The following is a 14,011-nucleotide window of genomic DNA, read 5'->3' as shown; positions in this document are numbered from 1 at the left end:
TAAATTGTGTGGGGGTTTTTAATGCCCAATTATTGAGACTGAAGGAAAATAATTTTATACAAGCAACAAGTAACAGACAGAGATCTAGACATGCAGTAACATAAACAGGCCCCAGGTAACATTTCTCTACAGATGCACTTCAATGGTGACCAGCTGACATCCAGTGGGCAGGGCTGAGGAATCTCATTTCCATTTACATCCTAAAAACAAGTGTGGTGTTGTAGTTTAACCCCAGCTGGCAACTCAGCCCCACACAGCCACTCACTCACTCACTCCCCCATGGTGGGACTGGGGAGATAATCAGAAAAGTGAGAAAACTCGTGGGCTGAGATAAAGACAACTTAACAGGTAAAGCACAAGCCACACACACACGCAAAGCAAAGAATTCACTCAGCACTTCCCATGGGCAGGTCGGTGTTCGGCCATCCCCAGGGAAGCCAGGCTCCATCACACATAACGGTTACTCGGGAAGACAAATGCCATCACTCCCAACATTCCCCCGCCTTCCTTCTTCCCCCAGCTTTATATGCTGAGCATGAAGGCAACACAGTAGCGGATATCCCTTGGGTCAGTGTCAGCTGTCCTGGCTGTGTCCCCTCCAAACTTCTTGTGCTCCCGGCTGACGGGGTGGGGTGAGCAGCAGAAAAGGCCTTAACACTGTCAGCACTGCTCAGCAATAACAAAAACATCCTGTATTAACACCACTGTTTCCAGCACAAATGCAAAACACAGCCCCTTACCAGCTACCATGAAGAAAATTAACTCTACCTCAGTCAAAACCAGCACACCTGGACCAAAGCTATCAGCAATGACAAACTGGTGCATAAAAGGAACACTATCAAGTTGCATCTCTCCCACTTTACTGGTTTTATCTATTTAACAGAGCACTTCTACAGCTACTAAAAAAAAAAAGCATCCCTCTGCAATTTTCGAAAATCTCAGTGCTGACGTTGTAAGAAACTAAATATAACATGTTTTGCATACAGAGATGTAAAATTTTAAAAATAATTCCCTGATAACCAGAGATACTATTAGTGAAATAAGACATTTGCCTGCACTTCAGGATTTAAGTTTATAGCATACCTGTCAGCTAAACATTAAAAATTAAAAGTGAGGAGATACAGTAAGCAGCTAGCCAACCTAAGGTCTGGTCCCTTATTGCCAGTAAATATTAACTATACTGAAACAACATCTATCAACAATGTATTACTTTGCTGGCCTCCAAGTCAAGAATGACCCTGAAAATAGCTTTGGGGCAGTCAGGCTTTTTAAATCAAGAGTTGTTTCTAAGAGGAAGCTGCACTTTTTTCCTTCCTCCTGAAAGATTTTGCCAGGAAGTCCCCAACTACGAAATTCTCTTCTCTGCATGGGCGATGAGAGCACGCACTTGCTGACAGTCTTTAGGATAGAACTTGGTCTTGAGAAAGAATTTGTGTCACAGTATTAATCAGAAGACCGAACAGGGTCCTCCCTATGCCCACCAATGTTGCAATCTCAACCGCATTTATGGGGTTCCAATCACTTAACACAAAGCACTATCGATCCTCTTTCTTCCCCTTATCTACTTGTGAACAGTTACGGAAGTTTAGCCATAACACATGACACACCCACACCACAGATGAAGAAAAAACCCGAATTTTCTTCTCCCCAAAAAAGCTGACAAAGTTCACACAAATAGAGAAGGCTCAGCAGGCACGCAGACACAGCTTGGAAACCTTTGGCAGAAGCGTAGAGTGCTAATTTTTATCTTCTTCCTTCGGCAGGCAGAGAGGTATCCCCAATTTCCTAACTCCAAAGGTGCTTTAAACCATCCCCCAAACACTTCAGGGGAGTTGCAGGTGTTCATCACTGCCCTGAAAGTTCAGCAAGTTCACCAAAGCAAGAACAAAATCAAGAACAACATCTGTCAAACTGAGAAACTGATGAAAACAGCAATGGAAGAACTGAAAGCAAGCAGTAAAATGACATTAAAAAGGATCCAAGATGTCCATGAGAAGTATTACCTAAACCACAATCAACAAAAATTTAAAGCTTTCCACTCAGATCATTCAGCTCTATTTTTAACTTCCCAGTTCCTAAACAGTTATTCTCAAAAGTAATCATGAAGACCAACACACAGCTTTGAAGCACATCTTTTAAGAAACAAATCTAACAGTGAAAACACTTACTGTACTTCAAAAAAAACCCCAAACAAACAACAAACTGCAACACCACCAAAAAAACCCCACTGTTATGCACCGAACTTCCTTCCTATAGAAAAAACTGCTGGTTGATTTGAAGGGGTTTTTGTGTGGGGTTTCTCAAGTATGTTTTTGGGGGTTTTTTTATGGCCTTCCTGACACTTCACATTTGCAGTCTGCCAAGCTGGAAGATACGTCCTTGACAAATGCCACTTTCCCAGTGACTGAACTCCACAGGTAAACAACACAGTCAAAGCTTCAATGTTACACACACTCAGAGCCTTTTAACTTAAGGCAGCCCTACTCCAGTAAAGCCTCACGTAACCACTGTTTTCCAATATTTCATTTCCCATTACCACCAATCATTAAGACAAAGTGCCAGAGAAAAGCTGTAATGTTCAGAACACTTTGGGTCTGGTACCTAGAGGCTCAGCACAAATTCACAGAAGTCAAGGTAAGCTCTCCAATTGATTTAGGTGGCAATAATGATTAACATTATGTTAAAAGAAACCAACCATTTTTCCCTTTTTGTGGTTTTACTTACAGAAGGATGATTTAAGTCCTGGCAACAATCAAGCTATAAAGCAGCACTCCAGATTATATTTCAGAATACAAAATATGAGATTAAAACATCTGTCTAATTTGTGTGCTGGATAGGCTACCACAGAACAGTAGTATAAACAACTAAAACTAAGCAAAGGTGTCTACAAGAACACACAAAATTAAAACCACACCACAGACAGATCCAACAGCATTGTTATGAAAAAAACCTTGACAACTTTGTGTTTCACCCTTATGTCCTGGGGAAAAACAGTTCTTAAAACTCACTTTCAGCAAATAACCACACTGTCATCACAAAGGCTTTGTTCTTCACAAGCAGGGAGATTAAGTGTTACAGAGATGGAAGGAAAAGAAAGGGAAGTAGAAAGTGAACAGGAAGAGCAGTAATAACGACAACTGCTCTGCTGACTACCGGGAAACAAAAGCAGAAGTAGTTTAAATTGGCTTTAAAGTCCAAATAACCATATGGGCCATGTTAACAACACGGTCACCTATCCTGAAAAACAGTAAGGTTAGAAAGGGACTTGGAAAATCGCTGTGGTGGGTCAGCTGAGGGAACAGCCAATGCCATGCACAGTCAAGAAAAACAAGGTGAGCACTGACAGCAAGACTAAAAAGAAGTAATCCTTTTTAAATTCATAACAGGGACTACGTCTATCATTGGCAAAGTTGAAATCAAGACCACAATTTTGCGCCCGCATTCAGCTAGCAACACACTATCACTTGCATTATGCAAGAGACCCAAACATATGATAAAAATATTTTCAATTTGAAAGATCACAAAGACTTATTTACTGTTGTGTCATCAACTCATCACTCAACTTGGGTATACCATTTCAACTAGTTGTTCTTAACCTTTACTCATTTCAAACCCTGATATGCAAGAGGAGGTAGATGAGTGGGAGACAGGCTGCACAAAGTGGTAACAGATCAGAGTACAACACAAACACTGCTCTGCAGAGAAGTCTTGCTGTTCTTCAGGTTAGTAGTGATCCCCTCCAGGTAAAGAACCTTTATTTAGGAGAAAACACCTTATTTTCTGATTTCTATTTTTTGTTGTGGATGCTGCTCTTCTGCTGACAGTATAAAGAACAAATCAAGAAAAAGGTGCGTTCTAGAAAGAAACCCAAGTGTTGGGGGCTGAACATTTCATACTATTAGTACCATTCCTGAACATAAAAAGCTTTACACATTTTAAGAGGCAACTGTCCCCTTCCCTCTTGAATATTAAACTTAAAAAAATAGGTAATTTGTATTTAAATTTTACCTATTTTTTTTTCCACTAATTTACTACAAAGTTATCTGGAATCCTCAGAGCGCCAGAAACCCTTTACTTCTGATTACTTACATCACTTATTAGGATTTTATTACTTTGAACAATTACGAACAGAAAAAAATTACAAGCTACATCTCCACGCCAGTTCTACTATTTTGAGTACATTATAGAAAGGTTTAGATTTTTCTCAGCTTACCAGTGTTTTGAACACTCACTTCAAAAGAAGCAGTGCTGGGAAATTAAGCAACTCTGCATTTAGAATGATATAAACCCTCCTTGTTGCTTGCTGTCACATTCATCTCTGCTTTACAGAGCTTGTTGTTCATTACAATTAAAAGGCATTTGAGCCATCTTATATGGCACCTGCCATTAAGGATAGGAGTGAGACTAAAGGTTATCTACACCTACAAGACTGATCTCAAATGCACAGTTGCATAATCCCTGTACACTAGGATGCAAAGTAACTGTAGTAGCTCAGAAGCATGCTGTGGTCACTGAGTAAACACTCACATGTAATGGCAGCAAGCACAGACCAATGGTCAGGAATCAGCTTGCATAGCATTGCTAGAATACCATACTGATCCAGCTTGGAAGGGACCTCTGAAGGTTTCCAATCCAACTCCCTGCTCAAAGCAGAGCTAATTTTAACATTAGATCAGGCTGCTCAGCACCTCCAGTGAAGGTTTGGAAATCCGCAAATGTAGAGATTTACAGTCTCTCAGGTCTCTTGCTCCTCGTGTTTAACTCCTCTCACAGAGAAGAATTTTCTCCCTATGTCCAGCCAGTTTCTCCTACATTGTGAGATGGTTCTCCCAAACCAGTGAGTTACCTCTCATTTGTGCACTTCTGAGAGGATCCTGGCACCATTTTCCCCTCTAACTCTTTTAGATTGTTACAGACAGCAAAAAAAAACCCCATTCTTTTCTGCAGGCTGAACCAAACCCAGTTACTGCAGTATCTTCTTAGATGCTGTGGGCCTTGAACTCCCGGCCACCCCAGGGGCTCTCCACTGGGCTTGCTCCTGTGTGTGTTTCCCTTCCCACACAAGAAAATCATAGAATCACAGAATGGTTTGGGTTGGAAGATAAGCTAGTTCCAACCTCCCTGTCACGGGCAGGGACACCTTCCACTAGACCAGGCTGCTCCAAGCCCCGTCCAACCTGGCCTGGAACACTTCCAGGGATGGGGCATCTACAACTTCTCTGAGCAGCCTATGCCAGTGCCTCACCACCCTCACAATAAAGAATTTCTTCCTTAGATCTAATCTAACTCTGCCCTCTTTCAGGTTAAAACCATTCCCCCTTGTCCTATCGCTATAGGCCCTACTAATGTCTGTCCCCATCTTTCTTATGTATATACCTTTCTTGTAGAAGAAAGGGCCCCCAAAACTGGACATGGTACTACAGATGCAGTCTCAAGTGCATAGCCACTTAGCTTGATCTGCTATGATCCTGCAAATACAGGAGTGGGACATCCAAATAATGGGACACAGAGTGATTCAGCACAATGCTGAGTTACTCAAAAAGTTAGCAAAGGAACCAAACCTTGTTTTCCCTGTCATTGCCACCCTGCACATAATTGCAGCCTCAAGTTCTGTGTAATATACTGCTCCTGCTTTTTGCTCTTTATCCTCACTGTGGTAAGCATGTTGGATGATGAAGATTAAAGATGCTATAAAACATGCAATGGTATCACATTTAATTAGATTTTTCTCCCCTTTCTCTTCTCTCCTCAGCTTAGACTAGATTTCCCAAGTAGTTACCTGTTTTTTAATACTCCTATTATACCTACTGTGTGCTATTCATACTAACAAAAAGACTAACAGATACAGAATTGTATTTAGAGGGGACGAGTTATCACTATGAGACTCCGGTTAAGACTGATAATGGAATAGCAGCCTTTTTCAGAGAACCTGAAAATTAGATGTACAGAAGAAAACTATGAGTGGTTCAAGGGTCCAGAAAAAGCACCTGAGGGTCCTTCAAGCCTGTTTCTTACACCCACCTGGCTTAGTTAAATGGAAATTAACAGCTGGTGGGGTTTTTTTTCCCCCCCTGAAGATGAGAGGTTGGGGGTAGATAATGGCATTGTGTTTGAGTACCTGGGCACAAAGATAATTATAGGTAAGAGAGCTCCCCAACTTTTTTCTTCTGGCAGGGGTTGGGGTCCAGAGACGAGCTACAGCAAAAGAAAAGAGCTGGAAGGTAAATCAACAGACAAACATCTTGTTATTCTTTAAAAAGCTGATTTACCATGAGCAAATAGTACCAAAATAAATGGCAGGTAATCCCCACCACCACCTTTTATTTTTTTTTTTTAACTCTGAAAATCTGTTTCTCCCATTGAAAGCCACACTTAAATAAATACAAAATAACTGGGGTTAGTCAAGTAATTAAAATATTGTCCTGGATTACAACAGAACTTGGCTTCGATAATCTGTTAGTTATTTCTGATGTTAAAATCTACTTATCTATATCTAATTTACTGTTGTACTTATTATTACCTACAATAATAATAGTAACCCTTCAGAAAATAAGGATCAATGAAATAAGCCTGAAAAAAGAGCTCTGCTTTGTGTGGGCTAGAAATTGCAAGTTTATAGAAAGTAACTGTGGCACCAGAACCATTATGCAGATTGTTTAATGGTCACAGTCAGTTTATAGTAGAGCTTAATTGCCTTAAAAATAAAATGTAGCTAAATATTTGCCTATTGTAACATCCGATTTAGAAGGTTTTAATGTTGTGGTTTATAACAAACTAGAACCTACATGCTAGTAAGATTTGTTAAAATTCTTTTTTCTTTCCTGACTTTAGCCAAAGTTTTCCAATCTGCTTTCAGTTAAATCTACATACTCCCTTAAAAGGTTTTTCAACAGCATTTTAATTTTCCAGAAAGCATTGTAAGATAGATGTGAAAAGAGAGGGAAGTATTTTACTTATTTTTAGTTCTAGACCTTCACAGTCCTGGAAGTCTACGAGCAGAGATAAAATGAAAACCCTCAACTAGGTGCTTCTTCAGGGTATAAAACAGAATAATGTTTGCTCAAGCTAGAACACCAAATGCTTTCCGGCTGAGATACCAGCCTATTCTGAGTTCAGACAACAGATATGAAAACACGAACAAACAACTGTGAAAGGTTAAAAGAAAACAATGTGGTAGGTCACAATTTGAAGGAAAAAAAAAGTCAAGCCATACACAAACACAGTATGACAAAAGGGGAAAAGCTGAACCTTCTGAATAAAACAGCAAATAGATAGCAGCAACCTAGGAGGTTTCAGCTGCCTTGCTAGATGAATAAGACAATGCTGACATTTAAAAGGAGAAGAATTGATCTACTGCTTTTACGAGGAACTTGCTTTCAAAAGGTACAGGAAAGAAAGTTTATTTTAAAATAGCTTAAATGTGTGTAGCCAGGTCTAAACAAGGCCATCACTTATTCGATTTGCACCTGACTTCCCTGAGAAAAAGATCTAATCCAAAGTTTTTTTATGAAACTGGAGGGTACTCACACTCCAGTAGTTCAGACTTCACATTGGGTAAAAAGGTAGAACACCCTCAAATGATGGTTTCTATTCAAAGAATTGAACATGTGATAAATTTAAGAGCAGATGATGCATTAGAGAACTGACCCTCCAACCTCCTAACTCCACAAATCTACCTCAGGGATGTCAACTTACACTTGACAAGAAATTCACCAGTGGGTTCTTTTGGTTTGGGGTGGCATGTGGCACCCCTGTTCCAACATATTTATAGAGACCAGCAACTGCAAGCAGCTGGAGACAGTCTTGTAGACAGGCTGCTATGACTAATGTGACATAGGGATGACCCACGCTGGAACAGCAACACTCTCTCAAAGGGACTGCAGTTTGTGGGTGACCCATGTCAGAGCAGGCACTCTAAGGAAAAGCGTAGCAGAGGAAAAACTGAAGAACCAAAGTGCTCCACAGGAAACCAATGAAAAGCAAAAGTAGCAGAAAGAAACCTTACAGGTGACACCAGTTTCTGTGCCACCCATTGTCACATCAGAGGAACTGTAACAGATTGTGCATAAGCCATTGAAAAAATAACTTGAGAAAAGAGAAGGCAGTAAAGGTGCTGGACTTAAATTGTACCTTGAAAAAGAATAAGAAAACATGTTTCCTTAAGTGTTTTTTGATTATGTTTTCTTGTCTTCCCACCTCAAAACCCAAATCACTGATCAGAAGTTTGTTAACCAACAATAAATTCAGCAAGAGCTCCAGAAGTCAAGGCTGTTTTGCCTGCAAAATTCCCACATTTTCCATGTACGATGGAGAGAATCACGGATTCACAGAATGGTTGAGGTTGGAAGGGAGCTCCGGAGATCATCAGGTCCAACACCCCTGGCCAAGCATGGCCACTGAGTAAGTGGCCCAGGACCACGTCGAGATGGCTTCTGAATATCTCCAAGGATGGAGATGCCACAGCCTCCCTGGGCAACCTGTGCCAGCACTCTGTCACCCTCACAGTAAAAAAAATACAACAAATGTTTCCTGATGTTCAGAGGGAACCTCTGTTTCCCTTTCTCTCATTGCTTTTGGCCCCAGCACTGGGCACCACTGAACAGAGCCTGGCTCAGTCCTCTGCACCCTCCCTTCAGGTATTTATACATTGTTATGATCCACCTTGAACCTTCTCTTCCCTAGACCGAGCAGTCCCAGCTCTCAGCATTTCCTCCTAGGACAGATGCTCCACACCCTTAATCATCTTCATGGAAGGGGATAGCATCCAGAAAGCAGAAGAACATTGAGTACTTTGAACCACCATTACTGGAAATACATAATGAGCAACTGAATAAGCCTGATTTTAAACTGCATTTATATTTTTTAATTAGAATCCTAAGTCTTACAAAGTAAGCCTGTATCTCCTCTGTAAATTTTTTCAATATTTTGTTTGCAAGGAGAATCAAGATGAAACCTTTGAGGGTGGGACATCCAAATAATGGGACACGTGGAAAACTTGCATCCAAACTGCACTTAAGAAATCCAACAACTGGGAACTGTCTGCTACCAAACCGCCACAGGGCAGTGTACAGCACAGTGTGAACTGGTGTCAAGACAAACCAGTGAATATGAGCTAGCTACGATGACCCTGAACTTAAAGAACACCCAGACGGTCCTGAAGGAAGGAGTCTTTAGCTAAAAAGCACAGAAAAATGAGAAAAGCACACAGATCAACGACAGCTATTCCCAACTGTCACTGCCTCCTTCCCCTTAAAAAAAAGGAAAAGGAGAAAAGGTACACAGGATGTGAGAATTAATTAGTAGCTGTAAAACACTGATTATGAACAGTACCAAATGCTGATTAATGATATGGATATTAAGAAGATGGAAGAAATTGCTACCGATTTTGTTCGCCTTTGAACAGTCTTGTAAGAATGAACAAGCTTAAAGCAAACAAAGAGCTATAGAAGACTGAGAACTAAAGAAGATGATTCCTTTGCAATGTTTTGGAAATAGCTGAGGTCACTCCCCTTGTTGAGATAAAAGGATTTGCTGACCAAATGACGCAGAAAGGGGGAGAAGTTTGAAAGATTACTTTGAAAGATTCTAAGCTACACACACAAATAAAGTTATCAGGTTGCAAGGAAACAGCTCATCCTAAGATAAATAGTGTAAACTCATTTGATGGGGGAAGGACAGGGAAAATATACATATAGGAGCAGGGTAAAGGGTTACTTTTTGTTTGTGGGGTTTGTTTTCTCTTAAACATAGCACTTAATATTAAGATCCCCACCAGCACAGTCATCAACATTACTGAAATGCAACCACTTCTACAAAAGGAAAAACAAGCAGCCGGCATATGGCACAGTGCCCAAGAGTAAGAAAGTACATATGAAAGCTAAGGAGTAACACAATTCTTTTTTTAATGCACTAGAGCAGAAAAGTATTTTCCAGAGACTAAAGTTCCAGCAAACCGAACTCCAGAATCTTGCTTTCTAAAATCAATCATCCCATCTAATCTTACCTTTTTTTTCCCCCCTAAAAAGAAATTTATATTATCAGACACAAGTACATAGGAGGTCTACTAGACAAAACAGCCATTTCCCTACCACTATAGTCCTGCCTTAATTATTAATTGTTTTACAGAAGTAGCTTTTATATCTTTTGCTGATAAAACTATTGTTCTACTTCATGAAAACATGGAAACAAACCCATTATAAGCACATTACTGCAAAGAAAAATAAACAACATTTAAGTGTTTAAATGGCAATGACCCAACCTAACTTGCTATTTTCCTCTATAAAATTTCAAATATGTATAAAATTATGCTACTTACTTGCTGTCCTTTACTTCAGCTACATAAATGTAATTCTTTCGACTTTGCCTTAGCCCTGACACCCATCAATCATTCTACTTCCTCCTCCACTGACTGTAATTCGTCAATGTCTTTCTAGTAATGAAGTGTTGAAACTGAAAGCAGTGCTCACGGAACAAGAGTGGCTAAACACAACAAGAGGATTATCCAACTGCTCACTTGGACTTTAACACAAAACATGAGCAATTTCAACAGTATGGTCAAATGAATTCACTGAAACCGGAAAGTCAAGAGTACCTACTGGCATCACAGAATTAGCCGAGACTTTTGCCATTAGAGTGACAACTTGATAGAAATGAAACATGTGCTGCCCCAGTACCTGTAATAGCTCCGTGCCCCGAATCCTTAGTAGCACCTGGGCAATAAGACGAAATTAGCAAATCAAGAATTCAGTATCATCTACAAGAAGCATATCAGACAGGTCAGCTACACAACTCATTGCCAAAGAGGAGCATTGAAGCCAAAAGTTTAAGTGAAGCAAAAAGCGACAGGGACAAATTCAAAGAAGAAACATCTATCGAGTGCTATTTGACACAGAAGACATGAGCTTTTCTGTCAAAAGCTGCATATTTCCAACTGCTGGAAGCTCAGAGTGTTTTGGGAAAGGATTGCTATTGCTTGCTCTGTCCTCACTCTCCTAGCTAAGCATCCTCTGCATCAGACACAGTGTTGGCCTAAGAGTACCTCTGGTCTGCCCTCAGACATCTTTATTAAATCTCACTGTAGCACTTTCATGGACTAGCAATCCAGTTGTAGGTATTGTGAAGGCAGCAAAAATAATAAAAAAGGCTCTTCCTTTCACTTGTAATTTCCATACTTTTTTGTCTCTTGATTTAATGTGTTTTTTCAGGACCACCTCTGTCCCAGAAGTCCTCTCCCTATATGAATGATATCTAAAACAATAGGGACCTAATGCATTAAACTAAAACATCAAGATTTTCCTTTTAATGCAAACTTGCAGTTTCCCCAAATCTATTCTCTTGCTGCCTTTGAAATAGTATTTATTATCTTTTACACTCTCTATGCTCTATCCCCCTGTTGTTAAAGGAATCTAACTCCTTTTTATTGGCTCTTCACCTATTAATTTACTAACTTACTTTTATTACAGCATTCATAAATTCACAAAAGGTAGTATTAAACTGTAGTGTAAGACAACCATTGCCTCCTTCTCAAACAGGCACACTGTCCATACATTTTCCTTTATGAGCTGTTCAGCACAAGTCTTCCTCTTGGTCTATATAGCAATGTTTCTTCTATCAAACCATTTTGAAAGTTACTGGTAGTGTTACACCAGCTTTACTACACACAAATCTATTTACTTCAGTGGAAAACTCCTGTGTTAAAGCATTTGAAACATTTGGGGTGAGTTTATCAAAAACTACATTTATTACACCTTCTCACCCACCATTCGTTAGCTTTAAAGTTTCATTTTTAAAAATGTAATCTGACATCTCAGACATCTTGATTATTTTATATTGTCCCATAACCCAATCTATCTTCAACAATTTCTCTTTACATTTGTTCCAATACTTTACTATGGAATTCAGTTTAAAAAAATAATTCATTAAAAGACCAGTGATCACTGGAAAAACATCCACTGTATTCAAAGATTAAGTGATAACATGTGTCACAGAATAAAGTCCATGCATGCCTTAATGCATAAATAGCAAAAGAAACACTAACTTGAAGGTATGTAATATGACTAAGTTCAAAAGTTATAAAAGGAAGCAAACTTAAACTAAGCCACAGAATCGTCAAGCTGTTAGGAGAACACTCTGAAGAAAGGCTGCATCATTAAATGGCAGGAGCAATTGCCTTGAGCACAGAACTTCTCATCACTGCATCTACAGTATAATCAGGAAAGATTAAATTTAGTGTTCAGAAATGCCCATTCCCAAAAGCATAGCTCATAATGTTACAAATACCTCTCCCATTCATTAAGGACAGTATCTTGTCACGTAGCTGCAGCTTACTTCCACCATGAAAAGATGCTAGACACCTCTACTCCACCTTCATTACAGCATGTTTTCTTATTAAATAAACTTTCATCAGCTTAAATGAATGGTTATTAGTAGAGCTAACAGCCACATGATAATACTCTAGAGAGATTTCAATGCTTGCTGGTGCATTAACTAAGAGTGGAAGGGCTGAGGTCAAGCACATGTCAATGCAAATGAAGCAGTATTAGCCACTAACAGTTTAATGCAACAGACTGCCTCAAATAATGGAAATTACAGGATAAAAAGGAATGAGATAAAGTTTTTGGTAAGTACACTGAGGGAAAAAAAAAAAAAGATGTTTCAAAGGCAAAGAAACTCCATATTCTAATGTCTTTAAACCTAGCCTAGCAAGTTTATTTAAAATAGATTTAAAAAGCAATCAGAAAACCAAATGAAAAGAGAAAAGAACAGAGAAAGATACAGAAAAGACATGAAAACATGTTCTAGCAATACAGAGCATCAACGCTTCTACCAAGCTTAATTACTTAGGCTTTTACATTACATTGCTCCTTGAAGACACACAAATACTACTACTAAATCCTAGCACCTGAGTAAAGGTACAGTATTTTAAATGAATGAACAGCAGACAGAAGAAAGCTCAGAGTTGCCATGCTTCTGTGTGAACTGCTAGAACATATTCTATGCATCCATCAACTTAACACCAGAGCTGATTCTCACCTGTACCTCAACCATACAGCTAACAGGAGTCACAAGGTTTGCCAATCATTAAAAACTAATAGAAAACAGTTCCTTTAAGCATAAGCATTTACACATCTCAGTAGGTAATCTGAAATGAGATACAACCCTTGCGATGTCAGCTTATCAATTCTGTTTTCTAAAAGGCTTCCTTGTAATCAATAAGGTCAACAATGAGAAGACACAATGTTAGCTGGGGAAAGGCTTAAAGGCAAGAAGTATTAGGAAAATATTACTATTTTTCTACTTCAGAAGGATTTCTAGTAGAGCCAAAATTTAAATTTTATAAGTAATAAGCACATCTATAGAATCCCAAGACAACAAAAGTCTCTTATTTCCAGTTATGGCATTAATTCCAAAATAAAAAACTGTTCCACAGCAGTACCTGAATCCCAGCTCTGCAATAAAAAGTGCAGAAACAAAATGAAAGACTTTCTTATTGATTTTCATTGTTCCAGCTGAAAGGCAGACAATAAATTAAATGCATAATCTGCACTGCAATTTTTAAAAAAATTCATTATTCCAGACTACTTACAGTCTAAGAACTCTGCTCACTACATGGTACTTTTAATTGAAAGACTCTCCTCATACTATACTGAGGAAAGCCACAGGTAGCAGCTACATTCAAGTAACAGGAATTAAAACTCTCAATTGCACCCAGGGCTACAAACATCCAACGTTTTCCAGGAAGACATTAATCACTCCAAGTGCCTTCAAGGAGGATTAACACGAAGTGCATAGAAAGGCAGAGGACACTTAGGAGTAGGACCCATTGGTGAGCAAGAAGAGGACAAATACGCACATGCATACACACACAGACAGCAATATCCCCTCTTTGTTCCTGAGAACACATTTCAATACTTTAAGCTCCTTGTTTAACTCCCACTTCCCACAGTAAGTGCGAGTCTTTGTCCTCATACACCATTCTCCAAAATATCTTTACCCATGCTTAGTCTCTCTT

General features: G+C 39.3%; 1 protein-coding gene across 3 annotated transcripts in view; it reads right to left on the bottom strand.

The window, feature by feature from the left end:
* EXOC4 (exocyst complex component 4) overlaps positions 1-14,011 on the bottom strand; it is a 408,445-nt gene that overhangs the window by 364,063 nt on the left and 30,371 nt on the right. The gene's annotated exons all lie outside the window — the stretch shown is intronic.

Source organism: Falco peregrinus, chromosome 6, assembly GCF_023634155.1.
Source record: "Falco peregrinus isolate bFalPer1 chromosome 6, bFalPer1.pri, whole genome shotgun sequence".
NCBI lineage: Eukaryota > Metazoa > Chordata > Aves > Falconiformes > Falconidae > Falco > Falco peregrinus.
Note: the sequence above shows the minus strand (reverse complement) of the source record. Positions and strands in the feature narration are given on the sequence as shown.